This window comes from Amblyomma maculatum, unplaced genomic scaffold, assembly GCF_055883805.1.
Source record: "Amblyomma maculatum isolate TAMU_Amacu unplaced genomic scaffold, ASM5588380v1 scaffold_18, whole genome shotgun sequence".
NCBI lineage: Eukaryota > Metazoa > Arthropoda > Arachnida > Ixodida > Ixodidae > Amblyomma > Amblyomma maculatum.
The window spans coordinates 6281036-6302779 of record NW_028146743.1 but is presented as its reverse complement, the minus strand read 5'-3'; the positions used below and the strand labels follow the sequence as shown (position 1 = coordinate 6302779).

Sequence of the window (21744 nt, the reverse complement as noted above, 5' to 3'; positions counted from 1 at the left end):
TGTGTGTGTGTGTGTGTGTGTGTGTGTGTGTGTGTGTGTGTGTGTGTGTGTGTGTGTGTGTGTGTGTGTGTGTGTGTGTGTGTGTGTGTGTGTGTGTGTGTGTGTGTGTGTGTGTGTGTGTGTGTGTGTGTGTGTGTGTGTGTGTGTGTGTGTGTGTGTGTGTGTGTGTGTGTGTGTGTGTGTGTGTGTGTGTGTGTGTGTGTGTGTGTGTGTGTGTGTGTGTGTGTGTGTGTGTGTGTGTTACCCCAAGGAATAAAAAAGTATGTACGAATGGATGTAAGAAAATGGTGGTTACATAAATGGAAAAGATTGGCCAATGGAATAAAGACGAGGCATGGGCGATGACCTGGTGCCTGCATCCAAGCATCTTGGTTGACCAACGATTGTTCGCGACGAGCGACTGGCTGTCTCCAGAAGGTGCCATATTCTCGTCAGCTTCAACGCAGAGCACAGCAAGTGGTGGATATCTGCTCCAGTATTCCAGGACTTGCACTCTGGACACACTGGGGTTGGAATATAACTTACGAAATCGAAGCCATTCTCGATGGAGAGAGGGCAGGCCCGTCCCGGATCTCCCGAAGTTCGACCTCCTCTGCGCGAGTAAGAGGGTTACCACGCATGGTGGGACGAGAGCGTAATTACGGGATCGGATGTGCTGCTCTCTTTTGGAACTGAGGAGGTGACATTGGAGCCACTTAATGTGAATTGGATGCGAGATTCGAGCCGCCGTAACGATGGATGATTTGGAATTCCAAAGCCGTGACTGACGCATCAGATTAGCCGTGTTAGTGCGGGCCGCGGGGTACACAGCAGTGACGGCCACTGGCAGAATTGCCCGTTGATTAGCAATCAGCTCAACACAGATTGAGGAAGGACGTTCCGAGAGTCGAAACCTGGACGTCGAAATAAGATCACAATTGCAAGAGCAATAAACTGCAGCTACTGTTTCGCAGGACTATATGCGTGGGACCTTCGTAGATCGCGATGGAGCTGTGTATTAGGTGGACATCTTGTTCCGTCGCGAAGACACAGCGCTTCATGTGCTGATGCTGGTCGACGCATTCCGTTAACGTATACTATAGCGCTTTTCTTCAACTGTTTCAAGCTTTGACATTTTGTAGTGTTATATGTAATAGGTTGTTTTCCTCTTCTAATACATTCAAAAAGGCGCTTTTAAAGCTTTGGGCCTCATGCATCGACATTTTTCGTTTATGCGCAACTCGTGGTTTACCGTCCCAAAGGGACTCGAACTATGAAAGACGTCGTAGTCGGGAGCTCCAGAAATTTCGACCACCTGGGGTTCTTTAACGTGCACTGACATCGCACAGCACACGGGCGCCTTGCCTTTCGCCTCCATCGGAAAGCAGCCGCCGGGACAGGGATTCGATCCCACGTGCTTGGGTTCAGCAGTCGAGCACGCTAACCGCTAAGCCACCTCGGCAGGCTTGCAGGAATCATAGTAAAAGAAAAAAAAATATGCATATAATGTTCTATTTTAAGTAAAACTGTCATGGAGTTCCGCGCTCTCATGCGAGCAATAAAAATGTCTCAGTCAACTGTGGATAATACCAACAGGCATAGCCGAAGGAAGCAAGACATAAAGGGGGAGTTGAAGCAAAAGCAGTCGTAAAGCTCGTCGTCTCGCTATGTCCACAGACGTTTAGCGCTCCTCCTAAAAATGGTCCCGCTTTACCTAATGCATGCTCAAGTAACTTAAGTTGTAAAACGTGGCCACGTCGTCTGATTAGGTTCCTCCATGTCGGAGGCTGTTCAGGCGTGACCCCCCGTTTGCTGCAATGGAGTTCTCTACAGAGTCCGCTTTCGCAACCCTTTGGCGACCCCGCCGCTGATCATGCTGGCGTCTCCCTTTTTTACGAGGCTGGCATCGCGCAACACCGCCTCCTCCCGAAATCTCATTCGCAGACGCGCAGCCGCTGCATAGACGAGGGAGCTCTGTCGCTATTGGGGAGCCAGACTTGATTTGAGTCGGCCGCCTCTTTCAACATGCGCTGTTTTGCATTCGCGGCCTGCTGCCGTTCCGCGCATGGCTACGTGCCGCCAGTGTCGCCACGAGTCTTAACGGCATTGCGAAAGCGTCCGTCCGCGACTCGGCGGGGCACATTGGGCGGTTGTTGCACCCGCTGTCCGGCCTTGGGTCCTCGCTCCTTGGCTCCGAGTGGCCAGACTATGTCTGGCCATCCAAATGACCCCTAATGCCTGTCGCGCGGGAAGCGCCTGGAGAAACGGTTTGGGGAGTGGCCAACCCTTTTACGAGCGCCATGTGCACTTACTCCGGCGCCGGAATTGAAAAGTTGGACATATGGGCGAAACCAGCTCCCAATACTTTGTGCGGCCGCTTTTTTCTTTCTTTGGTCAGCTTGTTACGAAGCATCCGTCCGCCTCCAGACAGCGAGCCCCTAACGACACTTCTTGCAGTAACCAGCTTTCAACGCAATGACTTTGCTCATATGAGGCGGAAACCGTAAAGTCGTATCTCACGTGTGGGCCGATTGAATGCGCTCATGCGACTCGCGATAACGGTCGCTTCCCTGACAAGCTGGCGCCGTATATATGTTGCTTGCTCTGTTCGCCGTATACCTCAATGTCGTTTTCTACCGCGCGCAATTTCTGATAATGCACCATATATATATATATATATATATGTTCAGGCTTAAGAATTGTGGCTATCCGTATGTTCCGAGTATTCGGAAAAAAAAGCTTCATCAGGCACTTATGTTGGGTATCAAAGCTCGAACGTAACCAATTTTTTTTTTTTCAAAGAGAAACTAGGTTACATTTAAGCTGGTACACCATATACACCTTGTATACATGGTTTATATGGTTTACGTGAGTTGGTATTCGTGAAAAAGTTTCTAAATCGTCATTTCAAGAACCGTTGATTACTGAGGCGTTGCGTTTAAGGTTTAAGCCCTAATTTTGAAATGAGCCTCACACAGTACCAATCCTACGGACGGCATCTTCCCGAGGCATGCTGGGCCGTGGACCGAAAAGGAATACGGCAGAAATCAGAAAGTAGATGGCAGCTGCGTGTGATATAATGAAGGCCTTGAAATCATGTTTCTAGCGGACTCAAGGAATAGTAGCGACAGTGCACTAAGAAGCGAGCCACGCGTTTGTCATTAATTTCAGACGTGCGTGACTGCATTTCAAACGAAAGAAGTGCCCGTGAAATATTAGCGTATGCCGCTTGCCGCGTGAACACCAGAGCAGGAACACGTGTTTGTGACAGAAAAAAGAAGAAAAAATACGACCACAAAAGCACGAAGCTGAGTTCCTTTCCTCTTTGCCGTTTCATCTCTTGTGCTTCGACGTGTTTGTGTTCCTTTGAGTGTTCCATTTGAGCGCGGGGTAAAAGGGAGCGGCGAATGAGTGAGAATGAACAAGAAAAGATACGCACCGTAAAGCGGAGGAAAGCAGGGGGCACGTAGCGTACTACGCAGCTGCGGACGGAAGAGCACGTCCAGAGGTGTAACTGCAGCGATGCAGTCTCTTTTGTCATCCAGAACGAGAAGCTGTCAGTGACGTTGTTTTTCTCCACCAGTTCGCACTCCGCGGTAATCGCTGTGACCCGAAAAACCACTGGCGCCACTCGCCTTTTCTTGACGCGCTTCCGTGACATTTTTGCCCCAGTTTAAAGTCCCACCCTTCCCTTCGTTCTCCCCTCCTTGTAAGACGTCTTCCCTCGCCGCTCGGCCAGAGAAGCCGGGCGGGTCCCGAGCCAGCGGGCTCGATGAGAGCGCACCCCTTGTCGCGGCGAAGAATTCTCGATTCCCAAGGCTTGGCTTCGAACCAACAAGCCACGGAGGCAGCTCAGGCGCCGCCGCGTGTCCCTTCTTGCGGCGAGGAATTTTCGCCCCTTTCTTTTCTGCCTCACTTTTATTTTCATTTCAAGCGGCTAGTCTTATTCTTATCGCGCCACTTTTCTTTTTCCCGCAGTTCTGACTTTCGCACGCAGGCTTTGTGCAACTTCTTTCTGCTTGCCCCCCCCCCCCCCCCCCCCCCGCCTTTCTTCTCTCAACCTCTTCTGACGCTCGTGAAAAGAAGATGGCACAAAACTGTGCCTGTAGCGCACAGCCTTAACTTAGGCGCCTCCTTCAGATCTGCGCATCGCTGCGGTTCTTGACTCGTCAAGATTTTTTTTTTTTATTTATTCACCCTGCAAGCTTTGCACCCTTCCGTGCCGTGCACCCGCACGGCACTTCGGCGCTTCGTATGCACCAACTAACAGCCTAGTTATTTTTCGGGGCGAAATTAACGCGCTAAATCTAGTGATTTCATTACTTCTTTGGCCCCGCCGCAGTGGCTCAGTTTAGGGCGCTCGACTTCTGAACCTAAGGTTGCGGGTTCAATCCCGGCCGTGGCGGCCGCTTTTTGATGGAGGTGAAAAGCAAGGCGCCCGTGTGCTATGCGATGTCAGTGCACGTTAAAGAACCCGAGGTGGTCGAAAATATCCGGAGTCCTGCATGCACTACGGTGTCCCTCATAGGATGGTAAATCTTTTAAAGCAAATAAATAAATAAAGATAATCATTACTTTACTAGAATCGAAAAAGTCAAACTTTAGCAAATTACAAAGTGGGTTTCATATTAAAAGCAGAGTCCTTCAACACTTGCAAAAGGTGTCATGAAAGGGGGCACACCTGCGATGCTGCTCCTCCATAGCGCAACCGTGCCCAAGGAGAAGTACCCTTTGCGGGAAAAGCACGACCAATGGTTGGCGTTTCCGTTTCTTTCCTTTGCACGGTTACATCGTTCGTTTCAAACAAACAAACAAACAAACGAACAAAAAGTTTATTAAAGCACCACTTGCAATCATGGACGCGTGACAAAAAGAGGGGCATAATGAAAAAGTGTCAAGGGGCGCTTGGTGGTTGTTATGCACGGCTTCGTAACTTAGTGATTACTCGACTTCGGGGCCCTATCACTATTGTAAAAATGACAGCTCAACGCTTGTTTTTAACTGGTACGTGTTGCACTTGTTTGCCTCAAAGGGCCCCCTTCAACCAAGAGCCCGATGGTTTTACTGCGCATGCTTACATTTAAACCGACAAGTTTATTTCGATCACCCAAGAACAACACGTTTGCTCGTGCAGCGTTTTCTGGCTTGCATCTTTGGAACGCTCATATCACCGGAAGTGCTGCTTACCATCGCCTAGAAAAACTGCAGGGGGGGCTTTAAGATGCCCCAATCGCCGAGCGGCAGCCTAAACTATCTCCCGTGATGGGGCCAGCTTGTGCCAAAAACAAAGCAGCTGGTCCATCTTACCCAGAGCCGGAGGGTTTACGCCCAAACAGGGGATGCTAAACCTAAATATTTTAATCTGATAATTATCCCTTTTCATTTTGTTTAATGCTCTCTGAAGAGGAGCATCACGACAGGAAGCACGGGGTGCACACAGGTGCATTGACTTCCGTCGAACTACCAGCCGATGTATTTTCAGACCAGAGGTCCGAAATATACAATCTGCAGCTTCTTAAGATACAAGAAAGGGGGAAGTAAAAGGAACAAAAATTGTGGTACTAAGCCGTAAGGAATCATAGAACAATTTTCGCCTCCTCAAGGCGCGAAGTGCTTTCTACATATACATCATAATGCCCAGAAAACATCGCCGAGCCCACAGAGAAACTGTGAGAAACGAGTTCTGTCAGTCGCTGAAACAGGATTGCAAAAAATAGCAAGTTCTAGGGCCTTCGTGGTATAAAAACTATTTCGCGTGGAATTCATAAACCATTCACAACATATGGCAGGCAGTGAGGGCACTAGAAGGTATATTAGTTTATATTGGTTTCACCGCGCTAACACATTGAACGACAGAAAAGACAAACACCACGGAGCGCGCTCCGTGGTGTTTGTCTTTTCTGTCGTTCAATGTGTTAGCGCGGTGAAACCAATATGAATAACCAACTAGGCCCAATTCTCGCCATTTTATATTAGTTTAGTTACGCTCTGGTGACAAGGCCCGACCATACCAGTGAAAAGACGATGTTACGCACACATGACTGTACTCAGTCACTATCAGAGCTTGACCGCTACCAGGACAGGCGGCAAGACAAAACCCATGACCCTCTTACACTTCGCCGTACATCCTGAAATAAATATAATCGCTTTCGTACACACTGAACTTCGCCAAAGCAAGTCGCAGGCCATCGTTTTTTCGAAAAATAATATTTGCAAAATCATCATCAGCATGCGACGCTGCGGAAGATAAAGAGCGCGTGCGCGAAGTCGGCGCTCTCTTGGCGACAAATGGGGAAGCTGGTACAAAACTCTTAAGACATGGCACGCCACCGCAAGGTCGTTTACCGTGTACGACACTAAACACTCTCGACAGCAGATTGAACAAGAGCCTGCGAGTGGGCGTTGGTTGTACCCATCGATGCACGTCTCTGACTGAGCACAATCTTTACGTGTCATTCTTTTTTCCTCCCTTCTTTCACCACCCCACAGTGGTGGCGCAGTGGTTATGGTGCTCGGCTGCTGTACCTAAGGATGCGGGATCGAATCCCGGCCATGGCGGCCGCTTTTTGATGGAGGCGAAAAGCAAGACGCCCGTGTGCTGTACGATGCCAGTGCACGTTAAAAATAACCCCAGGTGGTCGCCATTTCCGGAGCCCTCCACTATGGCGTCATTCATAGCCCGAGTCGCTTTGGGACCTTAAACCTCATAAACCAAAGCAAACCAAACCTTCTTTAACCAGCAGGATTTGTTTCTGAGTTAGTTGGTGGAACATGATTGTAAGAAACTACAGCCAACGAGTAACTCCACACAGAAAGGAATGCGCGTACACAAGGCTCACTAACAACTGAACTTTGTTGATGGAAAAACAGGCACATATATAGTGAAATGACGGAGAGGAGGGAAACAAACGGGGGGTTGTATGCTGTGTAATCCAGGCAAACATAAGTAGTCTCGTCACAGGATAAAAAGTACAGCAGATAGATAAATTCACTAAAATAAGGGGGGTGTAAAGAGCCACTCTGAATAGCTAAAAAACCGAAGATAAAGATATTAAAAGCAAATAACAGGCGAATGAACCAACAAAAATTAAAAGACGTTGAGCTCAAGCGCGAAGGCGCTTGCGCTCAACTTATTTTCACCCCCACCCTCAGCTCATCTTCTTTCTTCTTTCACCCCCATCCTATCTTCCTCTTTGCCGCGGCACGGTTCGTGTATTCACCCGAAGTAGGTAGTTACTGTGTCTTTTGTTGCCTCATAACCATATCGTCCGCGTATATGTCTGAACTGCGACAGGGCCCTCATGCGCGCAGTTTTGTTCAAGTTTATCGTTATATATACAGTCTGTAATAGGTTGTCCCTTCCTCCGTCCGTTTCCATCCGTCACACATTTCCCATCTGTTTGGCTTCCTGTAATGTCTCTGGAGTACAAGCGTAGCAAGGCGTGGCAGTGAGTGGGTTGGGAGATGGGGATAAAATGTCTGCGAAGGTGGGGTGTGCCGAATTGGTACAGAACAGGGTTAATTAGGAGGAGAGGCATTTACCCTGTGGTGGGAACAATGAGGCTGATGATAACTGTTCCTTAATTCTGCTCCTCGCCGGCCGCTGCCATTTACCAGAATTTATCGCGAACTTATTGCAAGATGACCGGCTTGCGGCGTTGGCTCGGCAAACCAAAACATGGGGCGAGTGAACAGCAGTACATATTACTTACAGGGTACAGGAAACACACCTTTTCGGTTGATCCGAAATTCGTTTTTAGCGACGCTGTCCCGTAGAAAAACCCTCTCTAGAGGATTTTTTCCCCACTGTCTTAAGTTGTAACAGCAAATTCAGTTTGACACGGTGCATGAGTCACTCTCCAATTTGTAACTAATTTTGGTCTCCATTTTGGCGGCTACTTTTTGGTTGTGCAAATAGGAAGGGCAGAACAGTCTTTACCTGACCAAAAAAAAAAATTGATTCTGTGATTTTTGGCGTCTTTCAGCTGCCCGATTGTTGAGAGGACGGACGCGACACCGTTACGGCACGAGCTTCAGGAAGTACATCCCAGGCGGCAAAAATCCGCCCAATATTGGCACTAGGCTGGCAATACACTGGTCCTATGCTGGGCCGGACATTGCCAAACACAGTGCCAATATTCGGCCGATGAATTGTGCTGCTTGGGGTAGCACTTCTTGCCTAGCATCAGAACGCGCGAAACCGTTAAAGAACACGCAGTCTGCGTGAGACGGCATCTTCGAAAGACTGAAAAAAGAAAACAGCCTTTGCCGTTTTACTTCTGCCAAGTTCGCCGATGCCTCGGAATCGCCGCTGTCCGCGCTTTGGATTGCCGGTTGATGTTTCGCCTTTCTTTATTGCCGGAGTCCATTAGACCACTCGCGTCGCAAGTACTGCTGCTGCAGCTCGTTGGAAGAAAATTGTCCCTTTCTACTATAGGACCGCATAATAAAAACAACGTTAAATGTGAAGCCCTTTTTCAAAAAAAAAAAAAAGGGAGCCAACGCTCGCAGCTAAATGCTAGCGCGCATCGCCGAGCTTCATTCGTTCCTCCTCGTGGCCGCCACTGCTCTGCTTGTTGGTTCACCGTCTGCACAGAGGCGCGGCCATTTTTGTTGCCTCTTATAAGCCGCTTGACAGATCGGTTCGAGTCTAGCTCGAAGACAAGCGTTTGCGTAGAAGCAGCACCAATTCGGGAAGCGCCTGGGCTTGGTCGCGCTGGGAGCCAAGGGAGGGTGCAGGCCTCTCTTTCATCTGCCTCACATTTTGACGCTGCCCTTTCCGCTTCGCTGCCGCCGCTTTCTTTTATTTTTCTTCTTTTTTTTTTTTTTTTTTTTTCACTCCTTTCGCGTGGAGAAGAGAACATGAAACGAGACGTGGTTCCAAAAACGTGCGGCGACTTCCGAGTCTGGAAAGGTCGTTCGCAGCCCGCGTCTTCGCTTCCTGCATCTGCAGCGGCGTACGAAAGCGTGCTAATCTGCCCAGCCTCCGGAGACAGCGTGCAGAAGCGTCAACGCTCTAGCGTGGATTTGCGTGCTTCACGGACAGAAGCGGTTAGTTAGCAAACACTTGCCGGAGGAATGCAACTAACGCAGTGGTCCTCCCTTTCGCAAAGAGGAAGGTCCAGACCGTGTACCTCTCATTGCTCTGGCATGGCGGTCAGAACGACAGCCGTCGGCGCGTTGGAAAGATGACGAGCTTTGTAGCCGTTTCCCGAAGCTTTGACAACCAAACGTGCAAAGCAGCAGCCACTGCCCGAATAATGGTGGAAACCTTAGCGAGGGCAATGCGGGAACGTAACCGACCGCATGTTTCCGCGATACTATAGGTGGCGCTGCGTTGCTTGTTGCACTGTGTTGCGGGTCTCTCTGTACTGGCAGAGTCGTTCTGAAGTGGCGTTTCGACCCCGTTGCAGTGCTGAAGCCAGCGCAAGCCAAGTGGCTGCGGTCCACGTCTCGGGTGGACGCGTACCGGCGGTTACAGCTGCGCTGCAAGCTCAACGGGAACCCATACCATGGGTGCAGTGGTACTTCATGGGGAAGCCTGTCACGCCCAACGCCAGGGTGCACATCGTCACGAAATGGTGAGCCAACGCCTCACGCCAGCGCGCAATTGTTTAGTGTACCTCCGGCGACAGTCGCTAGAGACCACGGCCAGACGTGTAAAGCAGTGAGAGCCAGGGAACGTCCTTGCAGTATGTTATCACCAACGCGCGAGCGTCTATCGCGGAGTCGATTGGCACAGCGGAGAAATGTGCTAGAATACGAGTGTGCGCTCAATGAACTGTCCGGTGCAAATTCCCCCTATGCTAGGCATTTCCGGATAACGGAGCCAACTCCACTTATTTTGTGACTTCTGTGAATGGCTGCTTTCGTCTGATGCTGCCGTCGTGCTGATGATGACTTACCAAACGATATGTAAAATGGAAGTTTACGGAATACGGGCCTAGATATCATTGCTGTGTAGCGATTCACATTATGTAACAACGGCATTGCATCCGCTTTCTCCTTGGTGCGGTGCGGCTGAAACGCACTTAGCATAATCAGCGGATGTTTATCGAATCTTCCCCTTCAGCTCCAGCGCTACCACCTGGACTTTTATTTACATCTTGATGATAGTTCACAAAAAAAAAAGGACAAAGAAGAGACAACGTGTATAAAATAAATGAGAGTTGGGTCTGTTATTTGGAACAGCTTATCATAGGACACTTGCATCTGGAAATGCATTGCGAACATGCCATTAGCTCGCACATTTTGTCGCTCGCACGTTCATGTAAAAAAATAGGAAGAGTTGCATCAGAAAAATGGTGACTGACTCCCCAACATCTTTTGAGCTGGCGCTATAAATTCCAAAAAAGAATTATTACCTCGTCCATTTTACGCGCGAGACTGCTTTCGTACTCTCTCCTCAACGGTGTGAATAAGCGGTCGGTCGGCTTTGAAGGTTCGCGCTGACTGGCCGACCTTTCTAAGAAACTTTTCCGCCAACGTAGCGCAGTAATGAAAAGCGCCTGCAGTCCTCTGTGGACGCCCTGTGAGTGGCAAGGTGCGATACGCAGGCGCCGGTCTCGGCTGGAGATCAAGAGCGCCCGGCGGCAGGACTCCGGCCTCTACGAGTGCCGGGCGTGGAACGTGCTGCGCAAGGAGCCGTCCACGGTCTCCGTCAGCGTGGCGGTCCGCGACCGCTACCCGCCGCCGCCGCCGCAGCCAGAGCCCACGCGGGCCACCGCGTCACCACGACCAACGGTAGGCCCATGGCGCCGCGCCCTCTTTCTGCATGCCAAGTACAAACCGCTTCGGCTGCTGTGTGTGCTTCCAGAGCTGCGTGCGCATGCTTCGTGTCAAGCGCCGATCTCTGCATTCTCTGTCATGCTCAGTAATCAGAAGTGAATGAAAAGACTGTTAAGCGAAACGCTACGTGGTGGTCCAATATACAGGATATTTCAGAGAAGATTCTTTCTACCCCCCCCCCCCCCCCCCCCACACACACACAGTCAGGAATTTTTAAAGCTATAGACATTTTGATTTGTGAAGGCGGCGAACGTCTGAAAACTTTTGAATCCTGTTTAAACGGTTAGCTGGTTAACTGATTTTTTTTTTTTTATCACTGGGGCTGCAGTTAGAATAACTACACTTTGGTAGTTACACATTTGTAGCCTAGAACTGCCGATATCGAAATCAGTTCACCGGTTTTCGTCAGTACTTACCAAAACGCCCGCTTCATACACACTGCGCAGCAACCGCACCAGCAAAAGGCACTGGCCAGCGCATTGTGGCATCTAGTCCCGAGTGAAATAGGGATGTTCGCCGCCAAGTGACATGTTGCGTTACTGCACACGCTCCGCAGCAGCGCGGTTTCCGAATGACGCGCGGTATGGCCAGATTTTGTTGCGACACAGTGCTGAGCGTAGCCGTGTTTTCGAATGTTTAAAAACCTTCATGGGTATTACTAACATCATCTACAAATATACAATCACAATCTGAGGCCTAATTGTAGTGGTTTAAAAGTTGAACACTAAAACTCAGCTAACCAGCTTACTAGTTAGCACAACTGTTCTATTTTTCTATTTCCGCTGCACCACTGGTATTACTATACGTGGTATTACCAGTATTAACTCAAAATCAACCCCCCCCCCCCCCTCCACCCTGCCTATTTAGTTTTCTTTTTTTTTTTTTTTTTTTTGAAAAATATTACTGCCGGGTTCCGCTGAAATAAAGCCCATTGCAGGCACACATGTCCATATTTTTAGTACTGGACTGCTTATTTTATGCGCTTAACATTTAATTATTACTACAGCGGCATAATTTCGACGATGGTTATTTTTCATCGTCCATTAAACAGTTCTGCTGCGGAGAAGCCAGCTACAGTCGCATCCAACAATTTCAAAAGCACCGTTAAAAAGCTAGCAGGGAGTTCAGTTAATGTTGTTTTCAACGTGTAAATGTAGATGAATTAAGTAGACCGATTCGCCAACGGAAATGCATACAGTGTGAAAGCAATAACGAACAGTGCCCGCGCTGGGCAGCTCTTGTTGAAGCTCAGGCGGAACGTTCTTAATTGCCTGAATTCGTGGGCCTTCAGACAGCAGACCAACTCGCGTGCTGATGAAGCGCGCAGTGCTTTTCTGCACATAAACAACAAGATAATAGAAGAAAAAAAATTGGTACCCTCGTGCCAATGTCTTGATCTCGCTGATATAAGCAACATCCGTATTATTTACATATCGTTTTGGTCCCGCATGCGTTTTTTTTTTCTTTTACGCCATGATAGTCATTTCTGTCCACGAAGTCCGCAGCTTAATTTAACCACGTAAAGGTTAACGCCGGTGTGATAAGGTATATGCATTTGCATAAAAGCGCACCACGTACTGGAACAATGCAGGGCTGCTTTGCACGATATACGTGTGCATGTCGATATATCGGATAGCGCGTCAGCCATTTGCGTATCTGCGCTTCAGCACGGCTCGTGTATTTATGCTGCATGAGAAGGACGTGCTGCATGGCCTTCAATTACAGTGCTATTTAATGAGCTGCAATAGTTCCAGGCATGCATCGTGGTTATGCAGCGGTAATGCTCGGCATTGTTAGCCGATTATGCGTCCAGAATCGTTCAACACTGCGCGCGTCGCAATAACCATGCACGTAGCAGCGAGGGTGTAATATCTTCATTCACAACTGAGGACATATACAGTTATGTTTACATTCCTGAACACGGTTCCTCCGTTTTGCGCTTTCTTACACCTCTTACTAAATGCCTGTTCGCGAAGAAAAAAAAAAGCGATATCGTTTATGAATCAGCCGCAGTGGCACGTATGGCTAGTGCCTTCAACGGCACTTGTTTATCTGGAGGCTAAACACCGCGCCGATTGGCAAAATGTTGACGTAAAAAGAGAAACAAATTCCAATCAGACGTAGAGCGTTCTGTCCCCTCGAAAATGTGTGCGACGCAGCGCAGCTTGACACGCAGTCGGCTAACAGTGTGCAGGTAGTAAAAAGGTAGGATGAAAAAAAAAAAAAAGAAACAGAAGGCATTTTGTGCATCGGGTAAAAAATCTTGGTGGATTGTGCCGATTTAGTCAGTGGCCCAGCAGGATGAATGCGACAGTTGTTTTCCCGGCGGAGCTACGCAAAATGAAAGGTTGAACGAAATGTTGTTCTGAGTTGAAATATTGCGAGACAGTCTTCACTTGTTTATAAGTCGGGCTAAAAAGCCGCCGAATTATCGTGGGCGACGTAACGCAGACGACCTAACTGTGCTGTATGCATCCTCAGGCAACGCTGACGTTGGGCGCACACTCTATATGGCGCGGAAGCCAGTGCAGCTTTGCAGTGAGTGAACCGCAGGAGCAACAGCCATGTACTACAAAGCGGCGGAGATAAGTGTATACCACAAGGACGTAACGTGGCACCACAGCCGTCCTCTTTTTAACTGCTTTACTTGCACAAGTAACGGTGGCTGAAGGTTGTCGCTTTCAAACTATACAAAGCTGTACAGAGGGGGGGGGGGGGGGGGGGGGGGGGCTGTATTTCATAAGATTTTAAAGTGAGGTGCAGCATTTCTTGCAATGAAGCGACTGAAAGAGAAAGGAGGATTTCCCGCTAGAGAACTCCAATAATGCATTAATGTGCGGTCGGTCACTAGAGTTAGGAGAGGGGGCACACTCCACCAAGACGACGTGGCGCGCGCATCCGCAGTATAGCTCTCGCGAGTCGAGGTGCAGCGCGCATGTCCCGCCTGTGCACGTGCGCCTGTTGCCGCCTCGAAGACGCTTGCCTGCACCGAGCCAAAAAGAGAGCAAGAGAGCCTGTCGGCGCAGCGCGAGTGCCCACTGACGTTGATTCAAAAACGCGCCCTTTTGCTGTCGTTCGTGGCGTAATAGACTCTACACTATGGCCCTTGAAAGGACGGCCCTGCCCGCTGGCCTCCTACTGCCTCAACGGAGGGACCTGCATCTTCTACGAGGCCGTCAAGGAGCCCGTCTGCCAGTGAGTGTTCACAACTTATCGCATGCAAGATCGAGGGTCGGAACTCGGCTCCCATGGGCGTTTTTCGGCCCACATCAGGTGTCAGCGAGCTCAAAAACAACGCGGGTGAATGCGACTGCAGGTCGATTGCAGGGGTCTCAAACTACTGATATTGCTATGCGAGCCACGTTGAAAAAACGTCGTCTCTCGTGGGCCAGGATCCAGAAATTATTAAAAAGAATAGAAATCATAAATAGAAACTATTCGAAAATAAAAAAGCAATAAATAAATTATAAGTAATAGTAAAATAAATATCAATCAAAATGTCTCCTCCCCAGACCACACACTCCCATTCTTCAGGGAAAAAGAAATCGATGCGTGCCCGACTCTGCCTTACTTCCGGACGGCTGCCACTTCTGGATGGCTCGGAGAGAGCTACTGAAGGGTAAAACGGTCCGGTCCGTAAGCACCACAGTCACTTATTCTCGAAAGAAAAAACCAGAACTAATGTACACTTGAGGATGAAAGAAAAGACGGGTTGTCCGGCCCCTTACTCTTCAAGGCAGCTGTTGACGTCCATTTGAAGTTCCCGCAGATTAAGAGGCCGCTGCCTCTTTTCGTTTCCACAAAGTTTACGGTCTGGAGATGTGGCCTTTTAGTTGACTTTAGTCGAAAATGAGTCTGGTTGTAAAGCCGATTCGAGCAGCTGGCAGATGCTTCGGAACAAAGGATAAATATTTGGAACGGGCGGGCCGCTTCCCACAGCTCCCCGTATCGTACGTGGGCTGCGTGTTTGAGACCTCTGCCATAAGGAGATGCATAATGCGAAAGCACTCATACCCTACACTGACCAATAATCTTGTCCGATTTTTCTTGTGCCGCCTCTCTGGTTGGCTAAGCTGTTTCGCGTGGTCACAACCATGTGGCCTCGCGCGCGTAATTCAAACTAACTCCAGCATAGCGAAAATTTGACCTCGGCCGATTCGGACCAAAATCGATGTCCAACCTAATTCGACTCGGGCGAACACGATGGCAGCCTCCATATTGGGCCGGACCACTCTGAAACATTACTTCCGCTAATTTGGACCAAAATCGATGTTCAACCTAATTCGACTACAGCAAACACGATGATGACCTCCAGGCTTGGCCCACACACCTCCGAAATTTGACCTCGATCGATTTGGACCACAATGTCTATTTTACTACGGCAAACACATGATACTGGCCTCCAAATTTAGCCCACCCACCTCCGAAATAATTTGACCTCGGCCGATTTGGACCAAAATCGATGTCCAACATAATTCGACTACGGCAAACTCGATGATGACCTCCAAATCCCCCCCCCCCCCCCCCCCCCCCCCCCCGAAATTTGATTTTGGTCAGTTTGCACCAAAATCGATGTTCAACCATAAATGACTGTGCCCGATATGCAGGTGACCTCCACATTTGGCCATGGCCAATTCCAACATTTGGTTCGGGCCGCCCCCGAAATTTGACCCAAAATCGATGTCCAACCATAAGCGACTGAGCCCGACATGCTCGTGGCCTCTAAACTTGGCCATGGCCATTTTCATAATTTGGTCCGGGTCATCGCCAAAGAAGCCAGTGCTTTCGCACTATAATCCGTTTAGCAGAGATAACCCCTGTCAATTTCAGTTTCCTAATCGAATTACCGACGAATGAGATTGTTCTTATTTGGATGCATGCTCTATCTTCAGCGGAAGGGCAATTTATTGCGCCACTTTTCCATCATCGTATGCCATAATGGGCCAAAGTGCTTCGGCACTACGGTAGTACAGACGAGAAGAAAACAAAACGAAGCAAAGCTTGCCCAAAAGTCATGTATTTTCTTGACAAAGCTAGCACAATTCACTGGATTTAAAATGAACGTCTGCTTTCTTGTTTCCACTGGCGTGACTGTTACGTTCTCATGCGTATGGCATTTACCGAGTGTTTCGGTGAAGCCCGCCACAAAGTTTCAAAAGTAGGCTTTTTGAGGTTTAAGGCTAAATGGGGGTTTCTGTGACAGAGCAATAGTAACTGCAATAGTAAGAAGCCTAGCTCGGTGTAGTATAAAGATTCTGAAACCAGTGCAGCTTCGTTTTTTATTTACCCGCTTTCGCCACAAGGAGAGGCATTACTGTAACTTGTTAGAGACTTGTAGCTGTCCACCATTAATGCCCTTATCACTTTTTAAAATTTCGAGAACGAAACGCGGTTACCCTTGGCCATCTCGCACGTCATTCGGAAAACTTGCGGTTGTGTAGAGTTCTTTTCGAATGAAGTGTGAAATGGCCAAAATGTATCGGGTCACAGTGCTCAAAGTTACCACGTTTTCGAAATTCTGAGAGGTGATTGTGGGAAGCGGGCCAGCTACAAAGGTCTAATTGCAATCAGGCACCTGGTTGGAATAGCTATAAAGGTAACTATTTAATTAACCAGCTAACTTGACTCACCTTTTTCTTACGTTCGCCGACATTAATATCACCGCGCTGAAAAAGCCATCCTTGTACATCAAAAGTTTATTTCTGAAACCTAGCAACAGGCTTCACTGAAACACTTGGTATAAATGACTGGCAGCAATTACCACGATTTAGGTTAATGTTTCATATTTAAGTGACGATATAATATATATATATATATATATATATATATATATATAACATTTTTAGAATGCAAGCGGTTTCATCAAATGAGGCACTGTTTGTTTAAAATCAGTTCTTCAAAGTCTGATGCGTATTAAAAGAACCTGGCGGGAGCAAATGAAGATTATTTCAGCGAAGCCTTATTGAAGTAAAGATATGGCCTTTTCGGCAGAGCGATTCCAGTGCTTGCCGGATGTCAGAAAACAAGTAAATCATGCTAACTACTATATCAGCTTAAACTTGAAAAAAAAAAAAAACAGCAGTTGGTAACTACGGGCCATGATACGCAGCGTGTATATTACTCCACTAAACAGTAAACGAAATCAATTTTTGATATTTGACTCTACCAAACAAACCAGTGATCAAAATCCTTGAGCTCATAATTTGGTCGGATGCTTAATTTTGCATTTAGGCAACAAAAAAACTTTATTATCAGACTACATTCTGTCACGGAAGAATTCTGTGTGGCGGTTACTGCTGACTGTATCCGACTGTAACATGCTGGTTAACGAACTTTTAGTTTTCAACTGGTAACTAGTAATACAATTGATCCCGGATATATATCGAATTATTGCTTATTTCAAACTCTCAAAATATTTCCTTCAAAACCGCGCGCAAAAGTATAGAAGTGGTGTTTGCCTATATTGAACTCCCGTTCAGCGGACCATTCGCTATATCGAACTTCGCACCGTGCCCCAGCAAGGGGTCCTTCTCCTTATGTTCACACACGGTAATTTTCGCGCGCGGTGCCAGGCCAGCTGTGCATAGGCACCTGCTGGTAGAGTCCATATGAAAATGGCCTTAAGTCGTGCACGTTGATTTTTTATAGCCCGACACGGCTGCCGTACAGGGAAGTCGGGGTTCGAAGCACAGGGTGTCGGTGGTGAAGCAAGCCTTGGCGACCGAAGGCTTGTGGCGGCTCTCGCGTGGCCTGCTTCGCTGCTGAACAAGAAATACAATGTACAGTATATGAACGGAGTAATTGTTGCATTTATAGTGTACCGGTAACATAATTAGCTCTCTTATAATCAGCAATGGCTTTTCCCAAAGCACCGTCTGCAACAGCGTTGATGACAACACTGACCCCAAAGGCATTTGTGCCACGAGCCGCAATATGTGGACCCTGACCTGTTCCTATGAAGTGTCGAGAGCGCGGCATGTAGAGGCGCTCCCCATTTTTCAACGCCTGGCGCGAAGTGACGCTCGATCGCATGCACCTGGCGAGAAGCTGCATTCGCGGCGAGCGGTAGGCTGCAAGTATGCAAGCGGGACGTCCGTCGTTGAAGGAAGCGCACCGCTAGTGTGGGTACACGGCCGTATGCAGGATTCTGGGTTATAAAGAAGCTCATATGTTGGTATATTTTATATATCGAATTATCGATGTATCGAACTATTCGCGATCTCCTTCGAGTTCGATATATCCGGGATCGACTGTATCAGTTTTGCAGAATTACGAAAACGCTTTTACACTCGGCGCTGTGATGCGCATCTCGTATGAAAACCGCGCGTCTTTGATACACCAAGTAGCACCCACAATATGCAAGTCACTGCATGGCGAACGTCTGGTGTAACCTTCTCTTTTCTGTCTCGGCTACTCCTCAGAGCTCTGGTCCCCCAGTCAAGGTGGAACCGAGAAGGGCATGCGACACAACACGTGCATTGATGAGTGAACGTTTGACTGTGGGTGTGCCTACGTGCGCTCACGGCCGTGCGATTTTCGACTGATGGGTGGGACGGCCAAATTTCGTTGTGGCACAGCATCGAGGGCAATTGCGTTCTCAAAATTCCACAATATGATAACGATATTGCCGACAGACAGCTACAGATCTAATTGCACCCAGGTGTCGTGTAATATAGTATAAGAGTTATCTTAGACTTCAGTTTATTAGCTAGTTAACATTATTTACTTGCTTTCTGACATCCATAACCACGAGTATTACAGTGCTGCAAAGGCATCTTTATACTACATCAAAAAGTGTATCTTTAAATGCTCCTGTCGGGATTCACTGAAACACCATGATATGGGCCGGCCATGGCACCTTGAAAAACTCATAAGCGATTTCCGACGCAGTATTGCTGCCATGGCATTGCCTTTGATGTAACTACATTCCTAGACAATGATCTGCTGCCTCGGCGTACAAAAAAGTAAATGGCATTTGGGATTAAAACCTGGCAGATTTTGTACAATATGACTTGTGCCAAATTAGCTTCAGATGTTTTTGGCGTACTGTGTCCGGTGACATAAGACAATTCGATGCAATCAATGCTTTGCCTCCATCATCATTTGCAGCAGCGTGTAGTAGCTGTATATAAGGATGTCAAACAGCTGGCACCTCGACAACAGCTATGCTGGCTTTCACATTGTTCTCTGGCGTGTTTCCAGGTTGTGGCTGACACACCAATGAATTACCAATGAATTGGATGCAGAATTTGCAGTCTATGATTCTTAGCTTTTACTTTTTTTTAAATAGTTTTCCAGAGTCATGTGTAATATTCTATGATGTGATTTCACAGAACGTACATTAAGTGAACTTGATCCATGATGATATGAATTCCAGGCAATTCTACATTGGCGGTGAACAATATATTTCCGTGTACTCCTGTGGCTATGGCAGTCATGCATAGATATGATAACTAATGTATTCAAATTACTATTGGTAGAGCTAAGCTAGGTGGCTTTGTGCACTTAATCAGCATGAGCTGATTGACATTTGCTGCCGAGATGTGTGGAGCGGTCAAAGGCTTCGGATCTAGTGCAGGAGCACAGACTTTGCTCTCTATCCCTGTTATTCTCCATAACAATGACGGAGAGCAGTCCTGCACCACCTGCATCTAGTTACATCTGCGTCACCCTTCTGCAGAGCACTTGAGCAGCGTGTGCCACGCAATGAAAACAAAACTTAGGAAGCAGCGTATGGTTTCCGTGCGAGCTTTTAGCTTTCAAGCAATGCGTGCTTTCAGGTATATTTGGCTCTACTTTTGCACAGTCATTGCCTCTCTAAATGCTAGAGGCTTCCAAGAGGTGCTAGTTTCTTTAAACAAAGTGTGCCACTCGAGCACTCTATGTAAGAGCGATACAAACTGTACATAGCAGACTGCTAAAATATGTTCACGCAGCACGACTCTTGGCCAAAGGAAACATGGAAAATGCACAAAAAGCTGCCTACGTTTGTTGCTCCTGGTGCATCTAATTTATCAGCACAGTCCAACACTGATTAAACTTGCGCTGCTGTTTTTTTTCCTTTTTTCAGATGTGCAGAAGGATTTATTGGGCAGCGCTGTGAAAACAAGGACACTGCATCGTTGAAAAGTGAGTTCACATTTTGTTCCTTCCGTTTTTTTTTTCTTGCAACATTTTCTTTCGCAACTTTTCAGAAATGCATTGAGATAGACTACATAGGAATAAAAATTAAAATCCCTTCAATAATGGTTTTCCTTCCGCTACTGTCTACTAGCATTTTTTTTTCCTACGTGCTCACTGTTGCATTTACATAATATATCAGTCTCATCTTTTACTCGTATGATACATGTTTTTGAAGCCTTTTTTAATGCAGCCGGAAAGTTAACATCAATCTATGCTTCTTTTTTCTCTTTCCAACTACGCTCGATTTCCCTGTTATCTGCTAAGATACCGAAGGTATGTCATAGCATTTTAGCTGTAGGTTGATGCTTTGTCTTTAATGGTTCTTGGCTGTGTTGCTTTGCTAGCTTTGCTGTACTCTGCTGCTTAGACTATGTGCACTGTTTATGCTGCAGTATCCGTTTTCCTTAAGCGTGACACACTTATAGGCCGAATATTCAAATTAGCAAACCCTTCGTGGTCTCCACATTTCACATAACCGAAGTGCCGTACACATGTGCGCCTCGGGCACACCTGGCACACATTGGTAAAAAAAAGAAAAAAGGAGTATAACTGTGATATGCATAGTGTTTCTGGCCAAGAGTGAAGGCCGACTGCACAGAGCATGAAAGAATCTATTTCTGTGCTCTTTTAGGAAGGCGGTGTACATATTCTACAGGTAGTGGATTTCTTTTCCCTGTCTTGCTAGCACCTGCACACAGTGAGCAGGCATGTACTCTGCCCATGTTAAAGTGCCTTGTAGAGCACTTATTTGTAGGTAGAGCTCTGTCTTCTTTTGTTTTGCCATGCAAGCACTTCCATTTCTGCGTGCCTCACTGTGCTCCCCCTTTTCCCCAGCAGCGCCTCCTGAATTTGATACGACGATCCAAATGATGCAGTCCTACTGGATCCGATAGGCGTCATCTGCTCTAGGAAACTATTTATACATATATATATATATATATATATATAAATATATATATATATGAGACGATGTATGTACATAGGCTATTTAAAACAAGCAACAAAAGATTCGCTGGAGAAGAAGAGCCAACGAAAAATCAAAACGCTTCGAAACGTAGGTTGCTTTTTGTGTTTTGTTTGCATCTTCTTTTTTGTGTGCATTGTTTTGCAGTAGTCTTTTTTTTGTTCTGTTGTTTATATTGGTTTTGCTTTGTTGTGCGCCGAGTTCCAAGCAAGTGCATGCATGAATGTGTGAATGCCTGCTTAAAGAAAATTACAGGTTAACAGCTACCTTCTATTTTCGTTTTCACCTCTCAAACATGAAAAGTTGCACATATTAAAACATATCCAGGAGGTCTAATGCTGTAAAACATACTGCCAGAAATGCAGGTGCTCTGACAGTGATGCTGAGTCACATGTGCATCCTGCAAGGGCAGCATGTTCTAAGGTGCTGTCTGAAAGCGAGCGGCAAAACCTTCCAGTGTTCTGTGTGATGAACAAATTTCAAACAAGTGTCTTCTCTCTAACTTACTGAGCGACTATGTTGTATAGTCTATTCACATTGTATCATGTGGTATGCTCAGCTAACACAAGACGCAGCCTGATTAGAAGTTAAGGTGAATTGTACCTAGATCCTGTGCTCCTAATAATACTGCAGGGTAAAGGAAATGAAAGGCCAACTCCTCTGATGCATTCGCTTTTGTCGGTAATATAAGATAAAATGGTTCAGTTCAGTTAGACTAAGGTGGAATTGATCGCTTTAAAACTAATTCAGCTATAAGTTGTACTTTTGCAAGCAAACAGTCAACTTGAAGTAAAAAAAAAAAAATTCAAAACTATATACACATCCAATAT

General features: G+C 47.2%; 1 pseudogene across 1 annotated transcript in view; it reads left to right on the top strand.

Annotated features, from left to right (window-relative positions):
* LOC146171820 (uncharacterized) overlaps positions 1-21744 on the top strand; it is a 130511-nt pseudogene that overhangs the window by 98138 nt on the left and 10629 nt on the right. The window contains exons 2-6 of the transcript XR_014702770.1: positions 9393-9560; positions 10536-10722; positions 13857-13962; positions 19838-19896; positions 20788-21004. The product of XR_014702770.1 is annotated as an uncharacterized LOC146171820 (transcript). The remainder of the gene's footprint in view (positions 1-9392; positions 9561-10535; positions 10723-13856; positions 13963-19837; positions 19897-20787; positions 21005-21744) is intronic.